General features: G+C 42.0%; 1 non-coding gene across 1 annotated transcript; it reads left to right on the plus strand.

Moving 5' to 3' along the window:
* Window positions 1-4203: 4203 nt before the first annotated feature.
* LOC115873266 lies at window positions 4204-4344 on the plus strand. The gene has a single exon (XR_004048314.1). It is a non-coding gene; the product is annotated as a U4 spliceosomal RNA (small nuclear RNA).
* Window positions 4345-4590: the final 246 nt, after the last annotated feature.

A 4590-nucleotide genomic window follows, 5' to 3' on the forward strand; every position in this document is an offset into this window, starting at 1 on the left:
AAAAAAAAAAAAAAGAAAAAGAAGACCCTTGATAAGATGGATTGACACAATGGCTACAAGAATGGGCTGAATGATTGTTAGGCTGGCACAGGATTGGGCAGTGTTTTGTATGTAGGGTCACTATAAGGAGCCCTGGAGGAGTAGTGGTTATGCATTGGGCTGCTCACTGCAATGCCAGCAGTTCTAAAGCACCAGCTGATGTGAAGGAGAAGGCCAGGCTTTGTGCTAGTACGCAGTTCGTCTTGGAAACTCCCAAGGGCAATTCCACTCCGACCTACAAGATGTCTAGGAGTTGGCATACACTCCATGGCAGGGAGTTCGGTTTTGGAGTTCTAGGGTCGCCATGAGTTGGGCCCACTGACACCCAACAACAACATGTGCCATTTCATTTTCTTGAATGCTGCTGCTGTGGGTGTTGTTATGAACCCAAGTGAAACTATATCCTTGACAACCTCAATCTTTTCTCTGTTTATCATGATGTTGTTTATCCGTTCAGTTGTGAGGATTTTAGGGTTTTTGTTGTTTTTTTACATTGGGTTGTAATCTACGCCGAATGCTGTCATTTGATCTTAATCAGCAAATGCTTCAAGTTCCTTTGCTTTCGGCAAACAAGATTGTGTCGTGTACCTATGACAGACTGTTAGTCTTCTTCCAAAATGGATGCCATGATGTGTTGTATACATGTGGTATACAAACAGTTGTAGAATTTGCCTTCTGGGTTTATTTGCTCAGCATATAGCTAGAATAAGCAATGTGAACGGATACCATTCTGATGCATACCTGGTGTGACTTTAGAGCATTCTGTACCCCCTTGTTCTGTGCAAAGCACTGACTCTTGATCTATGCAGAGGAGGTTCTGTATCAGCGCAGTGACGTATTCTGGAAGTGCCACTAAGTCCTCCATAATTTGTTATCATCCACACAGTACACTACTTGCCTCTCCGTGTGTGGTGCTGTGGCAGCTTGTGGGTTGCTGCGCCACCAGCATTTCAAATGTTAGCAGGGTCACTCATGGTGGACAGTTTTCTGCAGTTTCCAGACTGAGACCGACCAGGAAGAAGAAATAGGCTGTTCACTTCTGGGAACAGCAAAAACCTTCTGAATAGCTGGGACATTGGAACATTGTCTGACATTGTGCCAAAAAGTGAGCCCCTCAAGTTGGATAAAAACCAAGCCAAATTCACTGCCATCAAGTTGATTCCAACTCACAGCCACCCTGTGGGACAGGGTAGAACTGCCCTGTGCGTTTCCAAGACGTAACTCTTCCGGGGGACAGAAAGCCTCATCTTTTTCCCACCTCAGATTGGAAGGTACTCAAAATGTGGAGGGGAAAGAGCTGCCTCCTGAAAGTAGTCACAGGCCACGGTTCATGTCGGCAAGCGGGCAGTGGTTTGGGGACCTTCATTTGCTGATAGGGCTGTGATTCAAGATGAAAAGGAACAGCTGCAAACATCCATTAGTAAGCAAACATGGACTGTATAAAATCAGAAGCTAGAAAAACTGAAAGTGATCAAAAATTGCAAGTCGAATTCCAACTCACAGTGACCTTATGGGACAGAGGGTTTTCTTTTTCACAATCAATTGAACTTTATTATTCCTTTTGCTTTCCGTTTGAAATAATTTCAAAAGGGTTATCATTCCCCAGAGGGTTTTCAAGGCAAGTGAATCTTTAAGGAAGCCACCTGCCATATTCTTCTCTAGCAGGGCTGCTGATGGCTTCAAACTGGCAACCTTTCAGTTGACAACCAAGTGAGGAATCATTGCGCCAACCACAGTCCAAAATCTTCTCTAGACCACATAGAATAATACAATGTAAATGTGATGTAAACAGCACTGCTTTGACTACTTAATTACTTCCTCCGCCACCCCTCCAATATTTCCCATCCTTGGTTGATTGAATTCATGTATGCAGAAACCTCAGCTCTGGAGGGCCGGCTGTTCTGCCAGTTTTCCCTTCAGATGTGTTACATGGTGGCATGCCCAGTAGCTATATAAATTTCTCAGTACCTAGGCCAATGCTGGGTGTTAACATTCTTTTCTTCCTTTGCCAATCTGATAGATGAAAAATGGGATCTCTATGTTGTTTGATTTGCATTTCTTCGAGGTTGAAAGGTGCATTTGGCTGATGATGGTATGGGAAGATTTATCCACAATCTAATCCCTGGACACTGTGACTATTAGTTTATAAGGCCAATTGTGTGTGTGTGTGTGTGGGTTGCATGTTTGATTAATTTAAAATCTTGCCATGGAAAGATTGTTTTGCATTATCTCAGGGGGTGGGGGGAGGGCTCTAAATGGCATCATAAATTTCCTTAGAAGAGGGAGGCAGAGGGGGATTTGACTCAGAGAGAAGGCACCCTGTGACCACCGAGGCAGAGATGAAGTGCTAGTTCAAATTAAAGAACGTGGTAGCCATTCACATCTGGACGAGGCAAGGAAAAGAATCTCCCTTAGATTCTTGGGATGAAGTGTGGCTCTGCTGACAACTTGATTTTCCTCAGTAAAACTAATTTCTGACTGGCTTCCGGAACTGTGAGAGAATAATACATTTCTGATGTTTTATTATTTTTATTTCTGATGTTTTAAACTGCCAAGTTTGTGGTCATTTGTTATAGCAGCCACAGGAAACTAATACAATAGGTTTTTATTTAATGGTCCACAGGAAGAACTAGTTAACTTTTAAAAACACATAAAAGTAACATATCACACCACAAAACGAACAGTACGATCCTTTTAGTGTAACAGCAAACCCAAGTGTTTGTATATGTACATGGATGAGTCAAGAGCATTGCTGCCAGGGTTCCTGTCCGTACATGTACACATGTATGTTTATTCCCAACAAAACAGCTTTAACCTCATCTCCGTGATTGGTGGAGGGCTGCAGACAAGTTCCTGTCTTAGTCTCCTTTGGATGGATCTTTCTCTCTCTAAGGTCCAATCAGAACAGTGGTTTCCTAGGGGGATCTGCTGGACCAGTTAAATTCAAAGCAGAGAGGTCAGCTCAGAGATTGTGGTGACTGTTTCTTGGTACCCCAAAGGGGTGATTGTGGTAGATTTTCTCGAAGGACACAGGTCGATCACAGGGGCTTACCAGGAAGTTTTAAGAAAAATAAAAACTGTTTGGGTGAGGAAAAAAGGTCGGGAAAGGAATTGTGCCAGAATTTTTTTTTTCCTGTCACGATGCACCTGCTCATTTTCCCAAGGTAGCCAGGGCCGTTCCATCAGAATTTTATTGGGAAATCGGAGTCTGTTCGCCTACAGCTGATTTTTTTCTCCTTCAGACTTTTCTTTGTTCACAAACATGCCAACAAAAATTAAAAGGAACTCAATTTGAGTCCCTGGAGAATGCCAATGAGTCAGTTCCAACTCACGGTGACCCTATAGGAGAGGGTAGATTGCCCCTTGAGTTTCTGAGCCTTCAGAAAGCTTCATCGTTCTCTCATGGAGTGGCTGATGGGTTTGAACCACTGACCTTGCAGTTAGCAGCTCAGTGCATAGCCCACATCACCAAATGGAAACACTGCCTTCAGAAGTAACAGATACCTAGAAGGATACATTAAGAAACAGTAGCTTCACATTTTGATATGATTCTATAACAATGTATTTTTTCTTACCCATGCTAAATATGTACATAATTACCTAGGAAAATGTCTAGAACAATATAATCAAACTATTACCAGTGGTCAACTGTGGGAGAGATAAAGAGAAGCTCCCATATCCCGGGAGAAAAGAGTTTTCATTTTTATTACTCAACATCTTATGTTCTTCGAAAAAAATGATGAGCCTGAAGTCCTTTACTAATTGTGTTTATAACAAAGCAAAAAACCCAGAAAGGTCATACTTGCTTGTTGTAAGTAAATACTGAAGTACAGTATTTGGACCCCCCCCACCCCACGTCAAAAGGACCACAAGGAAGAGAGAGCCAGCCAGGGTGCAGTACCTTCCTCTAGGTCTTTAATGCTCCCTGCCCCCAACTACCATGACCCCAATTCTATCTTACAAATCTGGCTAGGCCAAAACATGTATACTGGTAAGTGAGTGAAATGAGACAGAGTCTGTGTAAGACATGAAAAAAAAAAGAATAATTTCTAGATTATCAAGGGGGCATGGGTGAGGGAGGGTAGAGAAGGGAGGGGTTAAAATGAGGAACTGATGCCAGGGACTCAAGTAGAAAGAAAATGTTTTCAAAAAGATGATGATAACAGCTTTGCGCAGTGGCAATATCGTAGCCAGTGAGGTTTATCTGAGGTGCGATTATTGCTAATTGAAAACTTTTCCCAATACCCCGCCGTGACGACTTGAAATATAGTCGGCATTGGCAATTTTTGACAGTCTCTACGGAGGCTGAAAAAAAAAAAAAAAAAAGATGATGATAACATATGTACAGATGTGTTTGACAAAATGGATCTATGTATGGATTATAATAAAAGCTGTAAGAGCCCCCAATAAAATAAAATTTTAAAAATACTGAAATACAGCAGAAAGAAAATGAAGGTATCCGTCCCTTGTAATCGTTTGTTGGGTGCACTGTAGCGTAACTATTCAGTGCACAAATACATATACAGAGGCAATTGAAACAACAAAATAAAA

This window comes from Echinops telfairi, unplaced genomic scaffold (genome assembly GCF_000313985.2).
Source record: "Echinops telfairi isolate 266 unplaced genomic scaffold, ASM31398v2 ScPeMD7_7467;HRSCAF=8505_1, whole genome shotgun sequence".
Classification (NCBI taxonomy): domain Eukaryota; kingdom Metazoa; phylum Chordata; class Mammalia; order Afrosoricida; family Tenrecidae; genus Echinops; species Echinops telfairi.